Here is a 13,298-nt window from a genome sequence, read left to right as displayed (position 1 = left end):
GGTTTGGGATGTGGACATAGGGAGAGACTCCAGCCTGCCCTGGGCAGCTGTTCCAGAGCTCTGCACTCTGTGGGAAGAGGTTCTTCCTCAGGTGAAGATGGAATTTGTTGTGGTTTAGTTCATGGCTGTTGCTCCTCATCCTGTCACTGGCACCACTGAACGGAGCCTGGCACAATCCTCTGATACCCCTGGGGATATTTTATGGATTGATGGGATTCCTCTCAGCCTTCCCTTCTCCAGACTGACCAGGCCCAGCTCCCACAGTCTCTTCTGACCAGGGAGATGCTCCAGATCCCAAATCATCCTTGTGGCCTCCACTGGACCCTCTCCAGTAGCTCCTGGTCTTTCTTGAGCTGTGGAGCCCAGAACTGGGCACAGCCCTGCAGAGGTACCTCACCAGGGCTGAGCAGAGGGGCAGGATCACTCCCTGACTTGCTGGGAATGCTCTTCCTGACGATCCCAGTGGCCCTCCTGGCCCCCAGGACACTGCTGCAGCTCCTCATGCAGTGCCTGGAGCTCCCAGGGTTGAATGTATCTGCTGGGGCAGCTTGAGAGATGTGCCCATGGTCCCACACTCTGCAGCTCCCACAGTGTAAGTTTGTCAGGGAGTGTTTGATGATCAACTTTGCATCTGTTTTGCAACTTGGTCCCTTGCTTTTATCTCAGTTTCAAACTCTGATTTGTTGCTGAAACACTGTTTCCAGAAAAGGAAGTAGTTCAAACTAATTTTAACCATCCACTAGATGTTTAGATCAGCAGCTCTCCAATGAGAGCAGTTGGAATGGATTTCATGTCTTTCTTTAAAGCAAAGGACCAGCCTGAGGCGAGCCAGACTGAGCCCTGCAGTTCAGGAGCCTCAGCTGGGAGTGGCAGAGCCAGGAGGAGGCTGATGTGAGCTTCCTTTAGCTGCTTACATGGAGACTAAAGGGGAGTTTAGTCTGGTTTCTTTTCTCTCTTGGGGTGGAGTGTGCTTGTTTTGCTGCTAAATCAATGTAATGGCATTGTTAAGGTTGCAAAAGGTCTTTAAGATCATCAAGTTCAACCACCAACACAATATCACCCCCATGTTGAGCGCTAAGCCGTGACCTCAAGAGCCACATCACAATTATTCAGCACTTGTAGGGATGAGGCTGCCCTGAGTTTCTCTCCTGAAGCTCCTGAGAATGGCCCTGCATCACTGAGGGCTGGGCCAGCCCAGCTGTGCAGCCCAGCCCTGCTGCCCCCAGGGCTCAGCTGCTCTTTGGTCTGAGCTTTGCAGTGCCCACGTTCTGCCCAGCCCGTGGCTGCCAGCTTTGGGCACGGGGTTGGCATCAGCCTTGGCACAGCTGGGGAGCAAAGTGTGAGGAATGACCCAAGGGCTCAACAAGGAGTGGCAGAGGCTTTGCCTTCTCCTCATGGCCCTCAGGGAGCTGCTGCTGGCTGGGGCCAGTGCAGTCCTTGGACCAGTCCATCTTTTCAGTCTCAGTGTGGTGTGGTGGCAGTTACTTTGGTTTTGTTTGTCTTGTATTTGACTGCATTTTATTTATATTTTACTTGGTTTTGTGTTTAAGGTGGCAGTCTCTTGTTTTTATGTATTAATATATTTAGTTATTATTAAAGAAAGCAGGGGATGAGGGCAGTGCTCTGTGCCCTGCCCTGTATTCTGTGTGGTGGTTGGAGCATTTCCCCTTGGCTCACTCTCACCATTTGGGTTTGGGTGTGAATGGAACTGTGCTCTTGTACAAAGTGGCCATTTGGAAAATCATCCTACTGTAATTCTTTTGACTCAAAGAAGGCTCCCCACAGAGCTCTGATTTCCTTGTGGCACTCCAAGGACAGGAATTTGTTATCCAGACAAGTGGGTCCACATTTTCCCTTCCTGCAGTGCTTATGGTAGTGCCAGTATTGGAGCCATTGGTAGGGTCTGCTTACATAAATCTGCACTTTCAAAGACTCTAAACTGTTGTGTCCTCACAGCCCAGCTGCCTCTCCCAGCTCTCCCTCCTCTGCTGCTCAAGAAATTCTTCAGCGGTCACTCAACTGTGAAAAAGAGAAGCTGCATTGTGGGTTTTTTTTAATGTCATATAACATTTTTTCCTGTAAATAACACACCAGGAAGGCTTTTGTGGCTACAAAAATAAAACAATTCCCTTCTTCCCTCAGCATCATTCCCCCTAAAATAACAAGTGCAGTGCAGTCAAAAGATTATCTCATTTATTTTCCACCAACTGGTTTCTTTGGGTGTAGGCTCAGTGTCTTTTCAAGAGTATCCCTGAGGGCATAATTAGCCCAAGAGGAGGAAAATGAGTATTAGTGGTTCAGGGAGAGCTGTTCTTTGATACTGCAGTTGCATAACAAGAGGTTTTCCTTGGAGCAGCATCTCCTCAGACTATGGATTCACTGTGGATTCACCTTCAAAGCAATTTACCTTCCTCGAGGTAAAGGGAACAGTGCTTAAGCAAAGGTTTTTATTTTAGCCCTGGCACTGAATAGTGGCTAAATTTAGCCTCCCCATTGGGCTGCAGTGGTATGAACCCTTGGAGCTGCCTGCGTGCAGGTACCTTGATAACAGCAAGATACCTTGATAGCAGGTTCTCAGCAAGAGCTGCTTTGGAAAGTCCCAGGCAGAGGCAAGACAATTCCAATTCCATTTCCATCAGTGCCTGTGGGAATCCAGAGCTTCCCTCTGGCTGCCCTGGCAGGTCTGGGACCCTGGCAGGGGTCAGGAACCCCCCTGGACAGAGCCCCCAGAGACACTGGCTGTGATCTCTGTCCATGGAAAGAGTTTTCAATCTTACAGGATCAATTACCAGCTCTGAGTGTTTGGTATAAGTAATAATTAAGTGTGACACGGGTGCAAAAGTAAAATTTTAGGATTCTAGATTAGGGGTCCAAAGGGGACAAGATGGAGGAAATTGGGTGTGCCTTGTCCTTTTTCTCCTTCTTCATGCCCTCCATGTTTCACTGTGGTGTTGGCATTTTTCTGTTGGTTCAGGCTGGGGACACACTGTCCAACGTAGGTGACAGATATTGGCACGTTATTGTAAATCCAGCACAGGTAGTTTGTGGTATTTAATGTTTGTAACATCCCACTGAGGGCAGAGCCCCACACGCTGCCCTGCAGGACAGAGCTGCGGCAGGGCAGCAGAACATGTTAGAGATAAACAGAATAAACAACCTTAAAACAGCACAGACAAGTTATGACTTCTTTGGCAATGGGGCTGACAGAGACTCTCTACAATCTCGGAATCACCAATACCCACAGATTCCGACAAGTGCCCAGCTCCACCTGAAACAGCAGCACAGCTCTGAGGCTTTGGTGAGTGCCAGTGCACTGGGGAGAGGCTGGCAGTGGTTGTTGGTTGGGTTTGCAGAGCTCCTGGTAGTGCTTCAGTCATTCTGTGTGTCCAGGTAGCCAGAAAGAAATGAAATAAATTGGAAGTAGAAACAAGCTTTCCATGTTCACATTTCCTGTGGTGCTTGGTGAATACAGCCCAATTTCACATTTGCTTTTTGGGGTTGCTTGTAAATTTTTGACACAATCCCTTTTGGGCTGGAAGTTGCTTTTACTTGGCCTGGGTGCCAGGAGGATTTAATATAGGGTGAAGGACTCATGAGCCTTTCCAGTGTTCCTGATTTCTCAGGAAGTACATTTAAATCCTTGCTGAGGGAGTTTCAAGCTGCTGTTTCAATAGGAAAGATGAAAGTAGAAAAACACGGTGGGGTTTTCTTTTTCTGTAAAACAAACAAAAAAACCAAAACACCCTTCTGTGTATCATGAGAGGGTCAGGTTGGATTTTAGGGAAGGGTTCTTCCCCCAGAGGGTGCTGGCACTGCCCAGGCTCCCCAGGGAATGGGCACGGCCCCGAGGCTGCCAGAGCTCCAGGAATGCACAAGTGGCGTTGTTGGGGTGTCTGTGCAGGCCCAGGGGCTGCACTGGATGATCCCTGTGGTCCCTTCCAGTCAGGCTGTTCATGACTCAGGGGCTGACCAGGACTTTGTGCTCTGCTGGGGTTGGTGGCATCATTAGTCACAGCTGCTCCTGGATTTGCCAAATGTTTTATTGATGCTGATGGTCTGACTGAAGCCAGCCACGTCCTGCTGGATGCTGGCAGCTGGGAGAGGAATTGTTCACTGCCTGCCTGAGCTATTTGGGGCTCAGACATGATGTGTCTCAGTGCCAGCCACCTCCATCAGCCCTGGCACGTCACAGGGGTTGTTCAGCAGCCCCAGGTCAGCTCTGATGTGCTTCCCTTAACGGGGCAGGAATGGAACAGGAGCAGTGAGCCCAAAGCCCTGAGAGCTGTTTGCTGAGGAGGCTCCAATGGGGAATGGCTCCCCACTGCCAGAGGGCAGGGATGGATGGGATATTGGGAAGGAATTGTTCCCTGGGAGGGTGGGCAGGCCCTGGCACAGGTGCCCAGAGCAGCTGTGGCTGCCCCTGGATCCCTGGCAGTGCCCAAGGCCAGGCTGGACAGGGCTTGGATCACCTGGGACAGTGGAGGTGTCCCTGCCATGGCAGGGGTGTGGTTCCTTCAGGTCAGATCATTCCAGGATTTCTCAAACTGCTCACACTGTGTTTCTGCCATGCTCTTTGCTTTGCTCTCTCCTGCTGTAACAGGGCCAAACAAATCCCTGTTCTCCCTGTCTGGCAGCACACTGGGAATGGGTTAATGATGCCAAAGGCTGACCCTGCTGACATTGGATATATTATTCTGTCCCACAAGGATAGTTTTGCTGCAGTCCAGTTGGTTCTGTCCTTACTGGTTAAGGAAGGCTACAATTTAGCCCCAGGGTGCCCAGGACACCTCTATTTTACTTGTCTGCAAAGACAAGTGGTGCATTAAGAAATAGTCTGGGCTTCAGCAGCCACTAAAACTGTCGTGCTCTGACTCTGTGCTGCAGCTAAAGCTGTGGTTTGGCCTGTGGATTTGGTGGGGGAAGGCAGGCAAGAGGCTGACTTCTGAAAGATACTGAAGACTTGGCTTTTCAAGTGCTTACCAACCTGGAGTTGAGGTTTCTAAAAGCTCTGGTGGCTTTTGCTGGTCCTTCTCGGTCTGAGGTTCCCAGTTCCTGCAGCTCTTGTGCCCAGCTCAGCCTGGCTCGTTGTGCTGAGCCTCTGAAATGTCCTGTGCTGCTGGCTGGGTGCTTTGCAGGCTCTGTGCTCCAGAGTTTGGGATCTGGCAGGCTTTGGGAGGAGCTGTTTAACTCCAGGTGGCACTAGCAGCCCACAGCTGGCTCTGGGATTGGTGACACTGGTGCAGTCCCCAGGATGTGTCACAGAAATCAAATACTGGCTGTGGGCAGATTAAAAATTACTTTGCTAGCTAACAAATTACTTGTGGTGAGCAGAATAAATACAGTGACCATGGCCAGGCACAGAGATCAATTCTTTATGAAATGTCAGTAAATAAAGGGCAAACACACAGGTAAAAGGAAGGAATTCAGGCAGCAGAAGATGCTTAAACCCCACTGTGTGAGAGCTGCCAGGAGCTGTGGAGAGCTGACTGCAATTGTGATGTGCTGGCACAGCTGCAGCACCTGAGCAGGAGCAGAGGAGATTGATAAATCACATTTAGGGGTCAGATTCTTCTCTCATGTGTTACCAGAGCTGGTAGAATAACCCCATGTATAACAAAGAGGAAAATAAAAATAAACACATTTATATTTGAAGTGCATCCTTTTTTGATTTCTTTTTAGGTTTTGGCAGGGCTTTGGAGAGTATTGGGCTTTGAAATTAAGTCTAAGCTGGAACAAAGTACAGGATATGTTCAGGCAAGGATAACATTTGCTGTCCTTTTTTTGTAATGTGACACTCTCCCCACACAAGGGGACAGTTCAGGCAAATGGAAATGTGGAGAAGGGAATGTGCCCTGAATGACTGAAAAGTGTCTCAGGAAAACAACAGAAAAGAGATGCAGCTCATGGCAGTCAGCAGTTCTGTCGGGTACCTTTGGTGTGTTCTGGTGCCTCAGGAGGAGACTTGTGCAGGTGGAACCTCCCATTCCAGACTTCAGCCAAAGCTGACCCTGAGGAGCAGCTCTTAAAAACACCAAGTGCTTGCAGATTTCTTGAGTTTTTCTGTGAATAAAGAATTGCAGAGTCCCAGACTGGTTTTGGTTGGAAAGGACCTTAAAGCTCATCTCATCTCACCCCCTGTCCTGGGCAGGGACACCTTCCACTGTCCCAGAGTGCCCCAAGCCCTGTCCAGCCTGGCCTTGAGCACTGCCAGGGATCCAGGGGCAGCCACAGCTGCTCTGGGCACCTGTGCCAGGGTCTGCCCACCCTCACAGGGAACAATTCCTAATTCCCAATATCCCATCCATCCCTGCCTCTGGCAGTGGGGAGCCATTCCCATGGGAATAGCTGAATCACCAATTGGATTGATTGATCTTTGATCTTCCAGCCCAAACCAGTCCACGATCCCTTTCTGGGAATGCTCTGCCTTGGTGGTGCTTTTGGACAAAGGGGCCAGATACAGAAGGCTCTGCTGTGTTTCTCTGGTGTTGGTACAGGTGGGAGAGTCAGTGGTGTCTGAGGCTGTTCCTGGCAAAGGCATCGTTGGACAGGATGTGGGAGGTTTTATAGTCCCGTGCTTCAGAGGGAAAGGTGCTCTTGGATTAAAAGAGACATCTGAGTCAAAGGGAAACGCCAGGTTTTAAGAATCCTGGAGGTGTCTTATGGTCAGCTGTGGAGGCTGGAATTTGTGGTAGCTCCTGGCATTCCCACCCCTGAACTGTGCCAGTCTCATTTCCCTGGCTCTAAGTTGGCTTTGGGTTGTCTGTGCAGCAGCTCAATCCCTTTCACTGCCCCCAGGGGGCTTTTACTGTGCCTTGAAAGTGTTCAAGATGTTCGTGTTGTGTGCAGTGACAGGGGTCTGAGGCAGCTGGGAGGCCAAACCTCCCATTCCTTTGGGAGGGACGGGGTTTGTGCTAACAAGGGACAGTCCAGCAATCCCTGCTTCTGTCCCACTCCTGCTTTCAGCTCATGGGAGCAATGATTCCCAAATCGTGAGCCTTTTATATTTTTAAGAGCATTTTTTCAAACAAAGACACGATCTAAAATATGCCTTGGTGGACCTGGTAAGAATTTCTTCAGTGTTGAGCAGTTCTAGGAATGAACCTGGAGGTGTCTCTTATAATGCTTCAGCAATCTGACGAATTCCACTTCCCAATGTCCCCTTCTTTCTGGATTTGTATAAAATACTGATATAATCGGAATAGGTGTCTCACTAGGGGCATTTCTTTTCCCTCTTTCTTTTCCCTCTTTCTTTTCCCTCTTTCTTTTCCCTCTTTCTTTTCCCTCTTTCTTTTCCCTCTTTCTTTTCCCTCTTTCTTTTCCCTCTTTCTTTTCCCTCTTTCTTTTCCCTCTTTCTTTTCCCTCTTTCTTTTCCCTCTTTCTTTTCCCTCTTTCTTTTCCCTCTTTCTTTTCCCTCTTTCTTTTCCCTCTTTCTTTTCCCTCTTTCTTTTCCCTCTTTCTTTTCCCTCTTTCTTTTCCCTCTTTCTTTTCCCTCTTTCTTTTCCCTCTTTCTTTTCCCTCTTTCTTTTCCCTCTTTCTTTTCCCTCTTTCTTTTCCCTCTTTCTTTTCCCTCTTTCTTTTCCCTCTTTCTTTTCCCTCTTTCTTTTCCCTCTTTCTTTTCCCTCTTTCTTTTCCCTCTTTCTTTCCCCTCTTTCTTTCCCCTCTTTCTTTCCCCTCTTTCCCTCTTCTTACTGTTATTATTAATTTTCAAGTATTCTTTGTCTGGGTGGTGACTCAAGCGCAGCAGTTGTGTTTCAATGTGGAAAATGGTCCTTACAGGTGGTGGGGATGGATCCTGCTGTCATTGACCTTCAGCTCTGGCCCTGTTAAACTGCAGTCCTTCAGATCTGCAGGAAATTGGGAATTTTTTCCCTGTAAAACCTGCTAGTGTGAGAGTGCCCTAAGATGCAGCTGTAGCAGATAATCCCAGCCTCAAAGCAGTGGTTTTATTGCAGGAGACTGCTGGATAGCTCCATGCAGCAGTGGCAGCTGGACTTTGCTGCTCTCAGGGCAGTCCTGTGACGGCTAGCGGAGTTTGGAGGCACAGGGAGGCCTCAGAGTGGCTTGGTTTGGAAAGACAGGTGTCTGCTAAGGAAGGCAGGAGCCTCCCCTGAAATGGAAAAAAAAAATGTAGACCCCCTCCCTCCAAATTGTTATAAATTTGAAATTAAGGGGGGCTCTCAGGCAAAAATATGGGAGCAGGAATAACAGTTCTTTATTAGGGAAGAAAATAAAAAGATAAAATAAACAATGCCGTGAACCAAAACAACACTGACAGAGTCAGAATACAACCTGACACCCTGTTGGTCAGGGTGTTGGCAGCAGTGCAATTGGGAATTAAGGCTGCAGTCCTCCTGGGGTGTCAGGTGTGGTTCTGTGGGAGCAGTGATCCTGTAGAAAAGGGTGCAATATTCTTCTGAAGAGGCAGTGGAAGAGGCAGCTGTTCCTCTGGGAAATCCAGTGGAGAAAAAGCCCTGCTGGTGTTCCAGAAACCCAAGATTATATCCAGGTAGGAATGCTTGGCTCCTCCCTCTGGGCGGAGCATGTCCCAATGGGATGCTGCAGCTTTTATCAGTCAGAAGTGACATTCAATAACCCGTTATCAGCAGATGTCTCCCCTGAGAGAGGACTGGTTGTGGAATAGATAAGGAAAACTGCCCAATTAAGAGAAGATAACTGCCATACCTCTAACAGATGGCAATTGAATACATCTTGCCTTGCAGTCTAGACACAGAGCCTGCACTCCTGGAGAAGGATGTCTTGCTCTTTTCCTTGTGGTTTTTGGAGATTTTTCAACCATAGATTTCCTTCTTTCTTTCAGTATTAAATCTTTTGCTTTGGGATTTTAGGTCAAAGTAAACTTCTGCTGATGCAGAGATCTGATCTGGGAGGTGTCAACCAGACAGGGATTGTCCCCTGTGCTGGCACTGCTGGGGCACCTCCAGTGCTGGGGGCAGCCCTGGACCCCCAAGGACAATGCAGACCCTGAAGGAGTGTGTCCAGGGCAGGGAACAGAGCTGGGAAGGGGCTGAGCCCCAGGAGCAGCTGAGGCAGCTGGAAAGGGGCTCAGCCTGGAGAAAAGGAGGCTCAGGGGGGACCTTGTGGCTCTGCACAGCTCCTGACAGGAGGGGACAGCCGGGGGGTCGGGCTCTGCTCCAGGGAACAGGGACAGGAGGAGAGGGAACGGCCTCAGGCTGGGCCAGGGGAGCTCAGGGTGGACACCAGCAGGAATTTCCCCATGGAAAGGGAGCTCAGGCACTGGAAGTTCCCATCCCAGGAGGGGTTTGGAGTGCCCATCCCTGGAGGTTCCCGGGGAAGTGCTGGAGTTGGCACTCAGTGCTCTGGGCTGGGGACAAGGTGGAGATTGGGCACAGCTTGGAATGGATGGTCTTGGAGGATTTTTCTAACCTCAGGGTTTCCGTGTCGGTGGGTTTTGTTCTGGACATTTTGCCACCTGGGGGTGGTCTGCAGCCCCTGAAGGCTGCTCAGCACAGTCTCAGAGTTGTTCAGAGCGTGCAGGGGGTGTGACACGGCTCCTGATAGGGACACTTGTGCTTGTAGAAATTCAGCTGACCTGCTTTGCTCTCAAAAATAACAGCATTGCTCCGTTGTGGACATAATTCATCCATGTCCAGGAGCTTGGAAAGACTGGATGTGTGTCTGGCACTGGTAAACTGGCAGACCACATCCAGAGGAGTTCTTTGAATTTCAGAGAAAGGACTTTAAAACTCTTATTTCCAGGATGGCGTGGAAATGCTGCAATGTGGTTCCAAAGAGCTGAGCACAGTGCTGCCCCAGCCTCTGGAGCAATCAGGAGCTGTGACTTTGGCCATCTCTCCAGTCCCTCTGTGCTCTATTAAACTCCAGTTGGCCTGTCAGGGTGAGCAATCACCACATGTTCCTCAGCCTGGTGTTACTGCCTGATAACACTCATTTCACCCCAAAGGTTGTTTAAAAGCTTAATTCATGTCTATAAAAGTGACACTTAATTTCAGTGAAGTTTGGCAAGCTTCTAGATCATCTAAAATTTATCATCTAGAGCAGGATCAGCTCATACCCAACCTTCAGATGAGATGTTCTTGTCCTTTAGCTGGGAGCTGAGCTGACTACTGTGAGCCTGCTCATAATTGAAGGGATCCTTTGCATATTAGACTGTGGAAATAATAAGTGGATTGGTTTGTTCAGCTGTAATGTCTGAAGGTACACAGGGGTGGGGAACAGCAGGTCCATCAAACACTGGATTGTTTGGAAGGTGCTGTATCCAAATATCCACTTAGAGTTATTGGTCACGAGTCACAGTCACAGCCCTTCAGAGCAAGGGGGGAATGTGTTCACAGGGAGTCCTGGCACCCACAGCTCCAGACTTGGGGCCATCAGGAGGATGGATTCAAACACTGTTGGCCTTGGCAGAGCCACAGGGACATTGTGGCAAAGCTGATGGAAAAGTGGAGCTGGCCTGAGCTTCCAGAAGGGAGGCTCAGCAGGAGCTGCAGTGTGGGAGCAGGGCTAGAGACACCCAGGTGGGCTTTGGTGACAGTTGTTCAGATGTTGAATTTGAAGGTTTGCAGTAAGGATGTGCTGTCCCCATGTGCAGCTCAGGGTGGATTTTGGGAAATTTGTCACTGAAAGGGCTGTCCAGGGCAGGGGTGGAGTGCCCATCCCAGGAGGGATTTAACAGCCCTGTGTGTGTGGCACCTGGGGACAAGGCTCAGTGGGGGGAACGGTTGGACTCGATGGTCTCGGGGGGTTTTCCCAGCCAGAACAGTTCTGTGATTTTAGGACAATCCCAGTTTCTTGCTTGACCTTTTGTCCTCTCTTTGGCCCAGACTGCTCTGCTGCCTCCTTCCCAGCAGTGCAGCCAGTGCTGAAGAATGGCTTTGCAGTGTTGTAGAGTCTCTGCTCGCTGGCAGCAGGGGTGGAACAAGTGTCTCTCACCTTGGCCTCTGGTATTTTCTCTCTTTCCCAAGTGTCAGAAGCTTGGCATGGCCAGCACTAGTGCTGGGTGACCACACCTTCTCCCAGTTCCCCACATGGTGCAGGACCCCAGTTCTGTCTTTAGGGCTGTGCCCATCTCTGCTGCTCCCTCCTGTCACCACAGCTGGGACTCCTGGCAGTGACAGAGATGAGTAACCCCCCTCTCATCCCCAGAGCTGGCTGGCGTTTGTAAGACTGTTTTGATGTTGAACATGTACAATTTTCTTGGCCTTTAAAGGAAGCTGTGGGTGCTCCACGTGGTGGAAGTCGATTTAAGGAACCTAAGAGAAAATGCTGGAGCTTGGCACCTTGTTCAGTTCAGCTGCTTCCTCTCTTCCCTCAAACAGTTCAGGAGCAGATCTGGGTGGGCATGTCCTATTTCCAATGTAATTTTTCTGCAAAACCCATTTGAAAGCAGCTATGTTGCTGTTACTGACAAGTGATCTGTGAGAGAATAATCTTATATGACTGATGGTGCTGGATTTGGAGAAATGGGAAAAATAAGGCTTGGACTGTGCTGGGTGACAGCTGTATTAGAGGGAGGAGGAATGCAGCACCTTGCAGCTCTCATCCACAAATCCTGTAAGGACACACATTTTAGCAGGGAGGTCTCAGCTGAGATTAGACCTTGCTGGACAAGCTGTTTGCAGAGAAAAGCTGCAGAAAGAGGCAGGACAGAGGCAGGGCAGGGAAGTGTTGGGTTCCAGCCACGTGCAGCTCTCTGTGTGTGGCTGTGTCCCTGGAACCTGCACCAGCATCCTCTGAGTCTGAGCCAGTCTGAGGTAAAGGTGGCTCCAGGACTGCACATGGCTTTGGGGACTGTCTTTGAAGGGCTGTCACAGAATCCCAGAACAGTTTGGGCTGGAGGGGACATTAAGGGAGCAGGGCAGTGACACCTCCCACTGTCCCAGGCTGCTCCAAGCCCTGTCCAGCCTGGCCTTGGGCACTGCCAGGGATCCAGGGGCAGCCACAGCTGCTCTGGGCACCCTGTGCCAGGGCCTGCCCACCATCCCAGGGAACAATTCCTCATTCCCAATATCCCATCCATCCCTGCCCTCTGGCAGTGGGAGCCATTCCCTGTGTCCTGTCTCTCCATCCCTTGTCCCATATCCCTCTCCAGCCTTCTGCCTGTATATTCCATTGTGAGGAGATGGATCAAACACCATCAGGTGGAGTGGGCAGAGGAGCCTGGGCAGGTCCCTGCTGGGTTGGAGTGGCAGGAGCAGAGCATTGTTTGGCTCCCTGTTAGCCCTGTCTGTGTGCACTCAGTTGAATTTCTGCCTGCTGCAGCTGGTGTGGCAGCTGCTGCTCCTGCACCTCATGGCTGGCTCTGTGTCCTTGCAGGTGTGGGGGACTTTGCTCTCTCCTTGCTTTGGGACCTTGCTGTGCCACAGCAGCTCAGGGACAGACGAGCAGGGCAGGGCAGTTGTGCTGCTGCTGTGGAGGAGCTGAAGGCCAGTTTGCTGAGGTGAAGGCTTTTTCCCTGTGAAGTTTGTGCTGGTTGGCAGGAAGGAGACTTGATAGCCAAAATGTGCTATTTTTTCCTTGCCTTGAAAGTGTTAAAAAGAGCAGCAGGAAGGTGCAGTAGGCAGCTGAGAGGTGCTGAGTTTGGGGACAGCCAGGCCAGTGATGTGTGAATGCCGCTGTGAGGGACACAGCGAGGTGTCTCAAATCCCTCTTATTTTTATGCTGATTTTGGAGGGATTTTTAATCCTTCAGACATATTGGCCTCTAAGCACTTTTGTCAAAGAGGGATATAGCCCCACTCAGGCAGTTTGGGTAATGATAGCACTTAGTGCTTAACGAACATTGTGCAATTAATCCTCCAGGACTCATTGGAATAGAATTGTGTTGATCTTGGCTGGGGACTGAGGAGCTGATCTGAGCTCAGCTTTCCTTTGGGTGTGGAGGAGCAGCTCCCTCTGTGGAGCTGGTGAAGCTGAGGTGGGGTTCAGGCTGAGCCCTGGTTGTGTTCCCCTCCTGTGCCCTCCCTCCTGCAGGCTGGGACAGGGATCCTGGGTGCTGGTAGGAGCTGTTCTGGGGTCAGGGGCCAGGGACACGCTCCTTGTTCCCTGTCCTATCCCTGGGCTAGCCAGGCTCTGCCATCCTGTCCATGCAGGAGTCCCCTGGGCACCTGATTCAAACCAGACTCAGCAATATCAATCCATGTCCCATAAAAGAAACCATTTGCAGTTGGCTGAGATCCCTGGGCACTGCCATTGCTGGTGGTGTCCCCTTGGGGCCAGTGGGGAAGAGCAGCATTGAGTCCATGGTGTCAGTCACTCTAGGTACCACTTGGTATGTTCTGTGTGTCAATTCTTGCAGGC

General features: G+C 50.3%; 1 protein-coding gene across 11 annotated transcripts in view; it reads left to right on the top strand.

The window, feature by feature from the left end:
- The window catches only part of TYW1B (tRNA-yW synthesizing protein 1 homolog B), a 94,192-nt gene that overhangs the window by 18,706 nt on the left and 62,188 nt on the right, over positions 1–13,298 (top strand). The gene's annotated exons all lie outside the window — the stretch shown is intronic.

The sequence above is a fragment of the Taeniopygia guttata genome, chromosome 19 (assembly GCF_048771995.1).
Source record: "Taeniopygia guttata chromosome 19, bTaeGut7.mat, whole genome shotgun sequence".
In the NCBI taxonomy this organism is placed as follows: domain Eukaryota; kingdom Metazoa; phylum Chordata; class Aves; order Passeriformes; family Estrildidae; genus Taeniopygia; species Taeniopygia guttata.
This window is presented reverse-complemented; position numbering and strand designations above follow the sequence as displayed.